General features: G+C 35.3%; 1 protein-coding gene and 1 non-coding gene across 2 annotated transcripts in view; one reads left to right on the top strand and one right to left on the bottom strand.

Annotated features, from left to right (window-relative positions):
• MTPN (myotrophin) overlaps window positions 1-16,569 on the top strand; it is a 50,749-nt gene that overhangs the window by 8,369 nt on the left and 25,811 nt on the right. The window lies entirely within an intron of this gene.
• LOC112134429 (U6 spliceosomal RNA) lies at window positions 7,751-7,857 on the bottom strand. Its single transcript, XR_002915862.1, has one exon. It is a non-coding gene; the product is annotated as a U6 spliceosomal RNA (small nuclear RNA).

Raw genomic sequence — 16,569 nt, 5'->3', positions numbered from 1 at the left:
ACAGCAAAATTGGTAATTAAAGTTATTTCATGGTATTACATCACAGGCCACCTTGTAATAAGAAAAATGGCTGAAAGTAATTTTTTTTGCAGCTATATCTTTACTAAATAATTCTGATAAGCTTAGAAGCTTGATTTTTTTTTTCAGTCCACAGAAAATTACCAGTGTAAAGAGGAGCTGTGATTACTGAAAGAAAAGAAACCAAAATTTAAGAAGCTGACCCAAGAAAGTGAAGGGCAAAGAGCCATATTTACCTTGAAGTTTCAGAGGCCCCAGGCAATAATGAATATGTATAAGCGTAACCTTGAGCTTCTCGAAAAGTTTAAACTTGGTTACTTTTCCCTTATTTACAAAGTCAGAGACATGTATAACATATTTTAGGAAGATTTCAATTTGACATATAAAAAATAATGAGCATTTTGATACTAGGCCTAAAGTAAGTATCTGAAAAATACTGAAAAATGGAGATATTTAAAAAAAAAATTGTAAGCCAGGCATGATGACTCATGTCTGTAATCCCAGCATTTTGGGAGGCCAAGGCAGGAGGATCTATCACTTGAGCCCAGGAGTTCAAGACCAGCCTGGGCAACATAGCAAGACTTCCATCTCAACCACAAAAAAATTGTAGATAGTAAACTCTTTAAACATAGTACAATAGACGCTCATTATGGCACTATCCTTTAGGGATTTGGAATTGCATTATTGGTGAAACCATAGCATAGAGGCTAAATGTGTTGGCTTTGGAATTAGATCTTCCAGGTCTGACCTTCTTACTAACTGGACACTTTGGGTGAATTAAGAACTCAGAACTTAAGTTTCTTCAATTGGTGAAAATGGGAATGATTGTAATACCTACATAATAAGTGTAAACTGTTTACCATTGTGCCTGGCATATGGTGAGTGCTAGTAAATATTAGCTGTTGTTACTAATCAGCATCCTCATAAATTTGTTTAGAAACAAGATTACTTACAGAGCAACTAGTCCAGCTCCTTTATTTTATAGATAAGGAAAAATTAGGTGTGAAAGCCCTTGACCAGTATCATACTGCTAATTGAGATTGAAATTTAAATTCAGTTTTCCTGAACTTGGATGAGGGTGGGTGGGTTGGTTGGTTGGTTGGTTGGTTGGTTGGTTGGTTTTCCACTACACCATTGTGTTTGCTAATGAAGTCATCTTATGCTAGCTGTTACCTCTAATACATTATTATTTTTTGTCCCACAACATCTGCTTGGCAAATTTCTTCTTCTTCCTGAAGTTTTATATTCATGTCTGTTTTGTTCTGTATAGCATTCCCTGACTGCTTGTGCAGTTTATTGTTTCTTGGTGACATCTAATATAGAACTTTTTTGTTGTGTTTATGTTCTGTTGTGGTTTCTTGAATTTGAGAGCTTATGGGCTTCTGGCTTGACTAACAAGTTATTAGACTTGAATTTGAAAAACAGCAGCTTAAGAAACTTAAATCTTGTTCTGTGGGGTATGTCTTTAATTTTTGAACTGCTAAAATGAGTTTTGTCTTAATGACTGGTTAAGAAAAAACCAAGGTGCATTTATAAATATGAATCAGTTATTACCATTTAGTCACTTGAATAGTGGCTCACAAACTTGAGAATTCAGAGGCTCTTCTCCACCGCCCCCTCCAGCCCCCTAAAAAATGTCTTCAGATCTTTAAGCTACAGTGCTTATAGTGGGGCATTTTTCTGTTGACAGGGGTCATAGCACTTGAAGGTTCTTCCTGTGCTTGAGGAGTTCCCTACTTACATAGTATGAATCTTGATCAAAGGCAAGGTCTGGTGCTCACCGCAACAAAAGCCAAAAAGGGCAAATAAATTGCTTTCTCTTGCTCACACAGGAAAAGAGCTCATAACCCAAACATGACTAATTGGATGCATCTATCTAGAGCTGATACAAATGCTCGGGCACAATAAAAGATGTAGTGGCAACAGTAAAACACCACTTTCCAAAAACAGCAGAAGTCGTTATGTGCCACTTGTAGCATCTCTTCTGTGCCCAGGTGGTTCTTGTGACAGATTTTGATTTCACAGACAGTCCCGAACTTAATTTTTTTTTGACGTTGCAATGATGCAAAAGTGATACACATTCAGTAGAAACTGTACTTTGAATTTTGAATTTTGATCTTTCAAAATCAAAGCTTTCAAAGTCAAAATCATATCACTGCTTAGGGATATGCATGATGGTACTCTCATGGTGCAGGGAGCCGCAGCTCCCAGCCAGCCACTCAATCATGAGGGTAAATAACTGGTACTCTGCTGTGTATTGTAATGCCAGCTGTTTTTGCCCAATGGTAGGCTAAGGTAAGTGTTCTGAGCACATTCAAGGCAGGCTAGGCTAAGCTGTGATGGCAGGTTAGGTGTATTAAATGCATTTTCAGTGTAACCCAATCATAAGTAGAGGAGCACTTGTATTTCTTGCTTTTAAGCATCCTTGTTTTCTGTCCATTTACTGAGCTTTGTTCTTCAATCCTCCTAGCAGTTCTGGGAGCTACTTTTAATATCTGTTAATGTATTACATGTCTATTAATCAGTCTGATTTGATTTCTGTTGCTAAAATCAAGAACCCTATATTAATTTTTACCTATTTATCTCACCTAATATTCTGTGGGTTTGTTGAAGATAGCAATTATCTTTGTATCCTCAACAGTTATCACATTGCCTGTTATCTGCCATACAGTTTCATTTGTATTTAATTGGTATTTGCAGAAATTATCCCTTCCTTTGTTGTTTTCAAAGTTGGTTTACCATATACCACTTTGTATGTTAACAGATGTTCTTAGTGTAAATGATGTTCTTTCATTTCCTCTCTTAGAAAGAGCTCTAAATTTTCAAGCTCTTTATTGTTTTAAACCCAATGAACTTTGTCCAACTTTCCACACTGTTGTAGTGTCAACAGTTCTATTAGTATAACAGCAACTTCCACTTGTAACCTTTCATGACTATCATTTTAGAATTTCAGTCAAGAATTGTTTATACAATCTCACTAAAAGTAAAGATAGTTTTGTGCATGCTTCCTTGTGAAAAATAAGAATCATCAGTACTTTTACCTTGGTATTAAGAAACATGTTAAAACCTATACTTAATGCCACATTACTTATAACAATATAAAAGCATATGGACCCTAAAACTAAGTCCTTAGAAAACATTTTTGATTATTTATTATTTTGAAGTTCTCTGTAAGAGATATTACACTTTCATTTTGGATTTCAGTAGACCTTGGTTTGATTCCCAGCCCTGTCCACTTACTAACCTTGACCATGTTATTTAATTTCATCAAACCTCAGTTTTGTATCTGTAAATAGGGATTGTGATAATACTCAATTCATGTTGTGTACAAGTTTCAAAAAATAATGTAAATGTAAAATTTGCAAAGCAGTGCTTAATACACTGAAATTCTGTAGTAAGTATTTGCTGTTTGTATTATTGTCTGTATAGATCTAAGAGGAGATTTAGAGAGGCCAATGTTTAATAGCAAGAGTTGGGAGACATTTTTTGTAAAGGGGCAGCTAGTAAATATTTTAGGCCTTGGCAGTCACACAGTCTCTATCATAACTATTCATCTCTGCTGTTGTGCAAAAGCAGTCATAGATGATACATCAATAAATGAGTCTGTCTGAGTTCAAGTAAAACTTTATTTACAAAAACAGCATGCTGGCTTTGACCCATGAGCCGTAGTTTGCACACCTCTACATAACATTGAAGTTAGTAAAACTACTTTGTCTAATATGTTTCACTTTATTCTCAAGTTTTTGAGATATAAAAAAATTAAAATGTATAATATAAAACTTATTTTGGGGGTCAGCATTTTCAAAAACATTATTCAGGAATCTTTATGATTCAAAGATGTTGGACTGGAAAAGCAAGGCATGGAAAGGTGCTTGTGGATAGAGAGAAGAGAGGGAGTTTGAACGAAATTCTCTAAAAGAAAAAGCATAGAATTTCTATACTAAATTTGAACCTTAGGCAAGAGGCCTAGATTTCTGAAAATGAGGAATTATTACTTGTAATATACAAATAGGAACTAATTTAGATTCTTAAACTGAAAGTAGATTCTGCGAAATCTTTTCAGTGCATGAGATCATCCTTCACCAAAAACGTTCCAGAATTTTCTTCCCAGCCCTAATGTGAGTCCTGTCCCTGGCTTGATTTCCAACTCCAGAAGTGAAAGAGAATGCTAATTAGCAGTTTTCACTGGTTCATTCATAATTCATGCAGCAAATACCATTTGAGCACCTACAGTGTCAGCCACTGAGATGAGTTTTCTTTGGTAGGTTTACTTAAAAGCTTAGAAAACAAACAGCAAATAAGATGGTCGTATGAGTTCTGAATACATTATTTCCCTTATTTAATACATGAAATATGGATAACACTTAGAAATCAGCTCTACAGTTTGTTAAGATAAAGTTCTATTTGGTTCCTTTCTCCTCTCTTCCCTCCCTCCCCTCCAGCTGTGGAGCCATGAATTAGAATCTTATAAATGAAGCTACTTTTTGATTGTCAGTCTTTTTTCCAAATTGACAATTTTTTCCAAATTGACATATTATAACATAATGTTTTAAATGGGTTTTCTTAATTTTGATAGTCTTTCTTTATATAAACATGTTTTGTTATTAAAATTTTAATTTCCCACAAGTAAGCTTTTAAAAAATACTTCACCATTTTCAATTAGAAAATGTCTAAGTGTAATTAATTGCTTCTAAACCTTCCAAAGAAGAAAAATTGTGTGTATTTAATAAGTAAATCAGCTGAAAACTAAAACTAAAATTTCTATAATTTGAATGACTGAAGTAGTCATTTTTGAAAGAAAAAAATGCCTTAGTTGAAGGTTCCAAGTAAATGTATAAGTGGGATAAGAATACATAACAAATGTATTGTTATTCATTATTTAAAATGAGTTCATATTTATATCATTGAAAGTTTGATGCATTTGGGAGGATGACATCAGCAAGAGAAAGTTCATTTGGTGTGACGTTAACACTTCAGAAAATATGTCAAGTAAGAGCAGGTTGATGTTATACTTCCGTCCTTTTAGACCTTTCTTTCTATTGTGCCATCTGTCTGTTTTTCTGTATTGTAAAGTTCCAAATAAAGTATTAATGTATTAACACCTTTCTTGTTTGCTTTGCCCCCTCAGTGGTAGAGTTTACATATAAACCCATTGCTGTGTTGTAATTTATAATTGTGGTATTGTTTGACACACTGATATCAGTCACCAGTACAGTAATAGGTGATTGTTTTTTGCAAAGTTATATCCTAAATAAGGACTTTTAACCTGGGGGATTGGGTAGGGAGGAGGACAGAGAGAGAGTATTAGGAAAGGAGGGACTATATTATAACATTCATCTCAAATGGATCTGTCATTTTTTAAATATTAAACACTGCAGTCTTAAGGAATTCTGAATTCCCAGTGGGGAAGGATAATATGTAACTGTAACTGAAATTATTGGGGACATCGACTCAACTATATAGAATTTTGTAAATTTAATACTTTTGCTGCTTTCTACTGTCAAGTGTCCAATATTTAGTTTACATGCTGTGGTACAAAGTGGTGACACATATGCTAATTTAGTCTACTATTTATTAGGTAGCTTTTGGGACACTGATCTCTTGTGACAGTACAGCATGTACCTATACCTTGGAACTCAGTGGCAGCAATGTGTACATATATTACAGATCAAAGAAAGAGTATTATTTGTTTCTTTTCACCCGAAGAAAGGTCTAAAAAAAATTCTCTGTAGGAGTCGGCCATTTCACTTAGAAATAGCATAAAGAGTACTATTTTATTGTAGTGTTTATTATTCAAATAAACCAAATGCTATGTAATAGAGGCCTGTAAGAAGTACTAATCTAGTGAATAACCCCCACCAAGCCACACTGTGGAGGAGCATGTAAAAGATTTTGCTGTTGAAGGGAAAATCTGAAACTACTAAAAACATACCACTTATTTATTAATATGTTTATGTTTCATATTAAAACCAGTTAGGAGAGTAAGGGAGAAAAAATTGAAAACAGCTGGGAAAAAATCTAGTGAACAGTGGCAGTCTTTTAAACCATGTAATTTCATATTAATTTAACCACCTCCAGATTGGTTTTTCACAGATTTGGTTCTGTCCATAAGTAATATTCTTGCCGTTAATAGAATACTTTAATATTTTAACATTTATTTTCAAAATGGTCTGCAATTCTAGTATTGAGTTCTTCTTTGCTCCATCAGTAATTTAGGAGATTTAGTATTGGTTTGGTTGTGTGTATGTGTTTTGTGTGTTATTTTTGTTCATTTATTCTTTTTTTTTTTTTATGTTTACTTTGTGCTAATGCTTTTGGTATTTTGCTTTATTGCATTGGGATTAGATAATGGGTTCTGTAAGGTTTTAGAGTTTGGAATGTATTGAAATTTTCTTTGTTCTGTTATAATTATATTTTGTTGATATTCAGTGAAATAGTAACGTACAATTTCCATAGAGTACAAAGTTTGATATACATTAACAATCTCATTAATTATTAATCATGCCTGCTGTGTCCTTACCTGCCAAAGACTGAGATGATTATGATAGTCTCTCTGTACAGTGCTATTTTTGTCAGTTGTTTTCTTGCCGTTCTTCAGATAATTCATAACTAGCTTTTACTTTTTTTCATGTAAAATGAACATCTTTCCCATTTACTTTTTTTGCTTTGATTCTACTTTATCATGTACTAATATTACTCTTCCTAGCTTTTTAGATGTATGTGCCTACTATATTTTTGACCATTAAACAAATTTTTTTCACATTTTCATATTTTGCTTTTAGGTATCTCAGTAGCAGCTTCTGGTTGGAAATTTGTTTACTTTTCTTTTTGTTGTTGTTTAACAAAATTCAAGATTCTTTATCCTTAAATTTGATGTTAAGAGCCTAGCACATTGAACCTGTAATCCCAGCTACTGGGGAGGCTGGGTTGCTTGAGCCCAGGAGTTCAAATCCAGCCTGGACAAGGCAGTGAGATGTTGTCTCAAAAAGGAAAGAAAGAAAGAAAAAAAAGGTATATATCTCAAACTCTCTCCAAATATCATTGCTATAGATAGTTTCTCTCTGTAGTCGTCTGGAATTCGGTGTTCTAAGGAGGCCACAAATATGAGACCAATCTAATTTAATTTTTTTGGTGTTAATGTGATTTTGACTTTTTAATTTTGGGGGTCTTTTTGCTTTATCTAAAGAAATTCTAAAACTATTTTTGGGAGGGGGGGAAATCAACTGAATTTTTCCCTACCATACAGTGAGTTCTTATAATCTATAGGCTCAGGTCTTTCCTGAGTTCAGAAAACTTTTTAAAACTTTCTGTTCCCGTTCTGGTTATGTATCATTTATAAGTTAGAACTTTATACTCCTAATACCAATCATCTTTTTCTTTAAACATTTGTACTACTTTATTACCTCGGTATTCTGGGAAAATTTCTTAAGTTTGTTCTCAAGTCTTTACTTAATTGAGTTTTCTTAATTTGAATAGTGTTTCCCAACTCTACTGACTTCGGTACAAATTTTAATTTTGCAATTGCAGTTTTAATTTCCTTGCTATATGTCACTTTCTCTGCAGCTTCCCTTTCTTATCAGCCTGCACCTCAGTTTGTTTACTTTGTGTGTTTGCCTCTTCTCTTCGTAAGACACCTTACTTATTGAGCCCATGTCTTTTGGATTCCATTTTGATTACTCTGTAGATGTTTTCTAAAGTTAAGTTTTTCTTTTTTTTTTTAATTAAAAACCAAAAAAATATGGACTGCTTCATGAATTTGCATGTCACTCTTGCAGAGAGGCCGTGCTAATCTTCTGTGTATCATTCCAATTTTAGTATATGTGCTGCCGAGGCAAACACTAAAGTTAAGTTTCTTATATTGAATCATTTCAGAGGTATGTATTTCCTTAGAGTTTTTTTTCTTTATTTTCTTTTTCTACTACATTTTAGAGGAAAGAATTTTCAATATATTTCTTTTGCCATATGATTAATTTTTATACACTTACCTCCATATTGGTTTTCTTTGTTACCTATCCTTTAAAGGGGAAATACTATTCAGATTTAGGGTGTGCTAGCAGTTAGGATGTGAGGATTGCCTCTGACCACACTTAAAACCTACTTATGTACTAGAAGAATCCTAGTGCTGGTGGTTTTGTTCACCCGATCTTTTATATTCCCTATTGCCTAAGGCATAACTTCATTACATTGTTTAAAAAAACATGAAATCATGAAGACTGGAAAAGAGAATCTTTTTTTTTTCTTTTTTAAAGAAAAAAATGTTAGGCTTAGCCCAAGCTTAATTATCTCTTCATGGTAGCTTGATTAGACCCCTCCCAGGCTGAGCTACATCTCCTTTTCTGTATTCCCAAAACAAACTCATAGCCTGTACTGCAGCTTTAGTCACATGATATAATTTAATCACATTATATGAATGGTTTACTTGTTGTCTTGCCTTTTATGGCTACAGATTCCTTGTGGGGAATGACTCCTTTTTCATCACTATCTCAGATGCTTGCCACAGTTCCCAAAACTTTATAAGCTATCAGTAAATGTTTCATGAGTGATTGAGTAACCAAATTGATGTCTTTGGGAAAATATTAGAATAAACCATTTAATAAGCATAAAATACTAGAAGGAAAAAACAACTTGGCATTGTAAAGAGGAAAGTATACTATGTAAGTTTGATTTCATTCTGTTGTTGCAGTAAAGCAGGAGGCAATACACTTAGTTTATCTTGATCTTAAAAAAGCAGATGTTCCATTAAAAAAAAAACAAGCAGATGTTCCTCCTGAATAATACTAACAAACTAGAAAAATCTTCCCTTGCTTGTAGTACTGTTAAAAAAGCAAATAACTCAGTGGGGATAGCCAGGTGGCATATATTAAACTCCAGGGATATTTCCTATACAGCCAATAATATTGCTCTCAGAAATTAGATCTAAGACATGTTCTATTTAATATTTAATTTCTCTTCTCTGGATTAAAAATAGTTGATGGCACACTCACCAAATTTTCATGAGAATAATATCATCAGGTCAAATCAGTGAATTTCACCGTTTGTGTTCTTCAGAGTCAGCTTAATCTAATTCTATACTTTACACTCTAAATGTCTTGACCCACCCATGTACAGGTTTCAGTAGCAAAGCCAGGCATAGGCAATGATGGTTAGTGTTTACACAAAGTACATAATCAACCCATGAGTACTTTTCCGCCAATCTCCAAGGCAAAGGGTGTCTGTGACCAGTTTTAGGGACATTAAAATACAGAAAAATGTGTGCTTAGGAATCAATGAAATAATGTAACTGTTATGTTCTATCAAATAAGAATTTTAGTGTTACAGGGTATTTGATATTTATTGCATGTCTAGAATTAGAATAAGTAAACTATGGTACATCCACTTGATAGGATGTATGTATCTTTCAAGAATGATGTCTCTAGTTCAACCGTTGTGGAAGTCAGTGTGGCGATTCCTCAGGGATCTAGAACTAGAAATACCATTTGACCCAGCCATCCCTTTACTGGGTATATACCCAAAGGACTATAAATCATGCTGCTATAAAGACACATGCACACATATGTTTATTGCGGCACTATTCACAATAGCAAAGACTTGGAACCAACCGAAATATCCAACAATGATAGACTGGATTAAGAAAATGTGGCACATGTACACCATGGAATACTGTGCAGCCATAAAAAATGATGAGTTCATGTCCTTTGTAGGGACATGGATGAAATTGGAAATCATCATTCTCAGTAAACTATCACAAGGACAAAAAACCAAACACCACATGTCCTCACTCATAGATGGGAATTGAACAATGAGAACACATGGACACAGGAAGGGGAACATCACACTCTGGGGACTGTTGTGGGGTGGGGGGAGGGATAGCATTAGATATACCTAATGCTAAATGACGAGTTAATGGGTGCAGCACACCAGCATGGCACATGTATACATATGTAACTAACTGCACATTGTGCACATGTACCCTAAAACTTATAATAATAATAAAAAAAAAAGAATGATGTCTCGTGAAAGAATACATAGTGTGATCACAACTTTTTAAAGCAATTATTTTCATAGAAAAGGATTAAACGGAATTATAGCAGAGTGGTAACAATGGTTGTATTTTGGATGGTAGGCCTTGCTAAAATATTTTTTAATTTCCAGATTTTATTTTATAAATATGTATGTGGTGGCAATGGGGTGGTTTATAACACTTAACAGGGGATCAGTTAGAAATCATGCTGTACTAATTTCCTTTCTTTGAAGTTTCTAGACTGTTATAAAGATAATCTGAAATACTTTACTGAAATGTTAATGTTTCAAAGATATCCTTGAGGGAATGATGGGGAAGGATGATTGGATGAAAGTGTCATGAACTAGATTAGGGATCAGCAGATGGTAGGTCTCTCTGACCCATTAGTGACTCAAATTCAGGATAACAGCAAATCAATGAAAATATTTAGTTGTAGTTACAGTGTGTTGTGACTGCTAAACACAAGTAATAACCTAATGTAAAAATAAGAATTGCTTGTGCCATGTGTCTGCAAGGGATAGAACCATAACTAGTAAACAGTGAATTTTCCAGTACTGAGAGCAGGAATGGACTGATCAGCAAGGTTCTGAATTGCCTTTCATTAGAGATACTCAGTTATAGGTTGGGCAGACACAAGCAAGGATTAAAACATAGAATGGGTGGCTGAATTAGATGACATTCAGAGCCCCTTCCAACACTGAGATTGTATAACTTTCAGAGACCCTAATAAGGTTTTAAAAATACCACTTTGTGAAGTAGTAGCTGTTTGGTAGGCAACAGGTTGCACTGTGACAAAGCTGTTAATAAATGACTGTAGGAACTATTAAAATAAGACTGCTATGCACAAGTCACCCACAGACATTGTAGGCAGTATATAAACAAGTAAGACATTGTTCTTTCATTGTCCTTTCTTTAATGAAGTTTTTATTAAAGTATATAAATAACATACCTGATCGAATAGAGGTAAATGTAATGAAAGACATATAAACAAGAACTATGAGGATTAAAGGAACGGAATTATATATCAAGAATATCAGGAAAATACCAATAATATTTAATTTTTTTAGGTTGAAAAACCTGTCCAGTGCCCAGTCCTAAAATGCCACGTGTTTTATTCCATTTAGGGTTGTTACAAAGGAATATCTGAGGCTGAGTACTTTATAAAGAACAAGGTTTATCTGTTGTCTAGGAAAGTTTAAGATTGGGCACCTGCATCTGTGAAGGATCACAGGCTGCCTCCACTCATGGCAGAAAGTGAAGGGGAGCCAGGTGTAGAGAGATCACATGGTGAGAGAGGAAGCAAGGAAGGGAGGAGGTGCCAGGCTCTTATTAACACCAGCTCTCAAAAGAACTAATGGGATAAGAACTCACTTATCCCACACCCAGTGAGAACATTAATCTGTTCATCAGAGATCCCGCTCCCATGACCCAAACACCTCTCTTTAGGCCCCCACCTCTAATATTGGGATCAAATTTCAACATGAGATTTTCCTGGACACACATCAAAATTATAGCACTATGCTTTGGCATTGGAATAAATGATACAATAATTAGGTTCTCCTCTGACATGGAACTCACCAACTTATTGATGTAAACTGGTCATGCATTGTCACTTTTTTTTTTCTTTCCAATTTTTTAACACTAAGAAGAATTCAGGTTAGGACCAAGGAAGACTCAGAGAAGCTAATCTCGGGTTGCCAGAATGTAATCTTAAGACCTTTCTTGGGTTCCATTTGGTTTAGAATTTCACATAGACTTTCTCCTTTCCACTGTAATCTAAATCCTCATCTTAACTCTTAGAAGCACCAGAAGTCAACCCATCCTAAAGCATGTTATGGTTTCTATGGTGGTTCCGGATAGTGTATGTATTTAATTTAAACTACTCACCAGAATATACTATGAAGTAGTAGTGTTTCATATGTGTATTATGTATATACATTACATATGTTACTTAGATTACATATATGGAATATACCATATTTAGAGAAAATAATAGCTTCAAAACAACTTAGTATGTTTTAATGTAATACAATCTAGGTTGTGAATTTAATAACTGACAGACTTCATGTTGCAATGAAAAGAAAGTTTTAAGAGTAAAGGGAAGCTTTGTATTTGCAACATGAAGACCCTTGACCTCGGCAAAAATGGTTATGGTAATAGTGTTGAGGGTGGAAGCCAAATTAGAGTGGACGGTGAAACACTGGAGACAGCAAATATAGACAATCCTTTTGTAAAGTTTAGCCCTGGAAGGGAGGAAAGAGAACAGTAACTGAAGGGCAGATGTCAAGTCCAACAAGAGGTTGCTGCTGTTTGCTTTTATAATGGAAGAGCTGTGAATGGCACATGCTGGTGAGAAGGAGCCAATAAAACAGGAAAGGCTGAAAACACAGTCAAGAAAAGAAACAAACATGAAGTTTTCCCCCAAAAAAGAAAGAAGGGATGATATACAGAACATAGGTGAGGGATGGCTTTTGATAGGATGAGAGGATGAGTCAGTTCCAAGAAGGTGTGATAGAAGTTCCTGAGGGAGATCATGTCTGTAGGCAATCTTCTGTATAAAGAAGGATATGGGCTTATCTGCTGAGAATGAAGGGGAAGGAAGAGACAGAAAAGCCTAAGGTCTATAATAAGTAGAAGAGGTTTAAAATAGTATCTGTGGAAAGTGGAAGAGCCAGAGGAAAAGGAAAACATGGTAACATTTCCATGTGAGCTAAGGAACGTGTTAATATTGTGTATCTCTCTTCTCTATCCCCAGAATTTGGGAAAGAAAATTAGGGTTTCATTTTTCTCTGTAGCTGGTAACGTTTTATGAAGTTAGAATGAAGATTACAGAATAGGTATCTTTATCTCTGCTGATGTCACTAAGGCCTAGAGTATAGACTGGAGGCAGGGAAGAAAGGAACTATATAGAGCACTATCTTCCTTTCGTATTTCATCACCACTGTTGGACCTACCACCCATCAAGACTGCTGAAAACCTGGTGAAATTGTCATTCAGCACCCCCCTAACCACGGGATCTGCGGATAAAGACAGCTTTAATTCTTCCTTCTCGAAATGGATGCCTTTTATTTCTTTTCATGCCTGGTTGTACTGATTAGAACCGCTAGTGCAACATTGAAGTGGTAAGAACAGACATCCTTGTCTTGTTCCTGATCTTAGGAGGAAAGCATTCAGTCTTTCAACAATTAAGTATGATCTTAAATGTAGGTTTTTTGTAGGCCAAGGAAGTTTCCTTCTTATCCTAGTTTGCTAAATTCTGATGACAAATGAATATTGGGTGTTTTTTTTTTTATAATCCATTGAGATGATCAATCATGTGGCTTTCTCTGTTTATTAAAATGGTAAATTATATTCACTGACTTTTCGAATATTAAATCAACGTTATTCCTGGGATAAACCCCACTGGGTCATGGTATATTATCCTTTTTACGTAGTGTTGGATTACGTTTGCTAAAATTTTGTGTAAAATTTTTCCATCACTTTTCATGAGGAATATTGGCATACAGTATTTTCTTATAACATCTTTGTCTTGTTTTAGAATCACAGTAATGCTGAACTCATAAAATGAGTTGAGATAACATCCCATCTCTTCCATTTTCGGGAAGAGTGGGTAGAATTGGTATTATTTCTTCCCTTAAATGTCTGGTAGAATTTACAGTGGTGCCATCTGGAGTCTGAAGGTTTCTTTGTGGGGAGGTAATCTGTTGTCCGATATTGGCACTTTGTATCTTCGCTCTTTTCCTGATGACGTTTGCTAGAGGCTAATCAGTTGTATTGATCTTGAAGAATCAGCTTTTGATTCCTCTCATTTTTCTGTTTTCTGTTTCTTTGATTTTTACCCTGATCTTTATTCTTTTTCATGCTTATTTTGGATTTAATTTTTTTTCAGTTTCTTATGATGGAAATACAAAGATTATTCATTTGAAATCTTTCTATTTTTCCAGTATAGGCATTTAGTGCTATAAATTTCTCTATAAGTACTGCTTTGCTAAGGCCCTGCTGACAAGGATTTTTTTCTGTCAGTCACACAAAGCCTTTTCAGTCTCATCATCTTTTTGTCTGCTAAAATAAGAATTGTAATGTAAATGTCTGAAGGAATAAAGGAGAAAGTTTAAACTCACAACTCCATTTCATAGGCATTTTGCACTCGTATTAAGAGTGCAAGGGAGGGTATAACATTTTTTATTTTTTGAGATGGAGTCTCGCTCTGTCACCCAGGCTGGAGTGCAGTGGCACAATCTCGGCTCACTGCAAGCTCTGCCTCCGGGGTTCATGCCATTCTCCTGCCTCAGCCTCCCAAGTAGCTGGGACTATAGGTGCCCGCCACCACGCCCGGCTAATTTTTTGTGTTTTTTGGTTGAGACGGGGTTTCACCGTGTTAGCAAGGACGGTCTCGATCTCCTGACCTCGTGATCCTCCCGCCTCAGCCTCCCAAAGTGCTGGGATTACAGGCGTGAGCCACCGTGCCCAGCCCTGAAGGATGTAACATTTTTGGTTTACGGAAGTATCTTTGACAAAGATCTTATTGATGATTTATTGCACTTATTTATTTGCTTTGTCTCACTCTAAAGACTCGTCTGGTTAATCCTGTCTAGCTAATATTAATAGAAAGGACATGTTAATAATGGGAGGAAAACTAATTTTATCTGAATTGTTAAGCATTCTTTGTCTCAACGACATTTTTGTAGTTGTGAATAAAGACTAAGGTGGTATGCCAGTTCACCCTTACTATTTAAATTTGATTTTGAATATAAAGCATGTTACAATAAATGTCTTCAATTATTCATATTTCAACCATTATGCAGAAACCTGCCTTCATCCTATTTTGAATAATCTTTTGTCTAGTATAAGCCAGTACCAGGAATCCACAAAAATAATAGTGAACCCTTATTAAATATAATAGCCTTCATTAAACATTTATTAAACAATGTGTCAGACACTATGCTAAACACTTTGCATGGGTTATCTCTTCCAGTGACACACTGAAACCCTGTGAAGTGTAGGCATTTCTATTCCCATTTTACAGATAAGGAAACTAAAATTTAGAAAGTACCTGGTCTCTGGTCCCACAACTAAGTGGTAGAGTTGGAGTGCTAACCTGGTCTCCAGTAATTTTAGGCACATTATACATCCTTATATAGACATTATATAGACACTATATATTTACATTATGTTACATATATACATTATACATTCCTTCTATATCCTTCTGATTTACAGGAGGCCCTGTTGTAATGCATGTATCACATATTAACTTAAGTAAACAATCCATTAGAAATTATTGCTTTGAATTATTGAAGTAGTCTTAACTTAGAAAGATTGTTTTATCATCTAATATTTCAGAGTAGGAAAATGCTTTCTGATGAAACTCTTGATCCTCCAAAAATATATATATTTGAAATACACATGTGGGCTGGAATTTGGAAACACTCTATAATTTAGTTCCTTTAATGCTTCACTGACACCATTGGTTGCTATGGTAGACCGTTGATATCACCCTTCTCTCAGAATGCTTAAAAATAAGTAAATTCATAATTGAGTATACCTATTATATACATAGATAATACTTATGCTAACCGTATTTCTATTAATATTAGCTAGTGTGATATTTAAGTGCCTTACATGGATCATGTAGTTTAACCCCCACAACTCCATGAGCTGTAGGTACTGTCATCTCTGCACATAGAAAGTAAGTAACTTGCCCAAGGTCTAATGGTGGTGGAGCTCCTGTTCTTAACTCCCACATCATACTGTAGGAAAATATAAAGAGGAAAACATATAATTTCTACTCTCAAGGAATTTGCATTCTGTTGGGAAAGAAGGCATACACCAAGTTGTAAGGGTACCATATATTTAAATACTAACTGATTCCTGTGAGTTTTATGAGAAAGAGAGCTTACCATTATCATGGAAAATTTCGTAGACAAAGTAAATCTTAAATTTGATTGAGGCTTGTAGGACCTATAGTATTTAAATTAATGGGAAGGAAGGAGGGAGCAGGCATAAGTGACAAAGGGGAAGGGGAGTTTGGAGGAGTTTGAAGTATGTGTGTTTGAAAGAATGGTTTATAGTGGCTATAAAATGATAGGGCTCTGAACATCTTGATTCAGGGTATGGCTTGACGAGTTGACCAGACTATGCTAAGTGAATAATACAATTGTTGAGAAAATAAACTTTGTTTGTCTGAGCCAGGGTCTCACTCCTATCACCCAGGCTGGAGTGTAGTGGCAGGGTCATGGCTCACTGCAGCCTCAACTTCCTGGGCTCAGGTGATCCCCCCACCTCACCTCCCAAGTAGCTGGACCACAGGAGCATGCCATCGCGCCTGGCTAATTTTATATTTTTAGTAGAGATGGGGTTTTGCCATGTTTCCCAGGCTGGTCTTGAACTCCTAGGCTCAAGTGATGTACCAGTCTTGGCCTCCCAAAGTGCTGGGATTACAGGTGTGAGCCACCACACCCGACTGAGAGAATATAGGATGTTTTGCTCATCAGTAAAATCTGACCTCTCCTAAGAGGGAAGGGGCAAAT

This window comes from Pongo abelii, chromosome 6 (assembly GCF_028885655.2).
Source record: "Pongo abelii isolate AG06213 chromosome 6, NHGRI_mPonAbe1-v2.0_pri, whole genome shotgun sequence".
Taxonomy (NCBI): Eukaryota; Metazoa; Chordata; class Mammalia; order Primates; family Hominidae; genus Pongo; species Pongo abelii.
The sequence above is the reverse complement of the archived record's forward strand: the minus strand, read 5'-3'. Positions and strand labels throughout refer to the sequence as shown.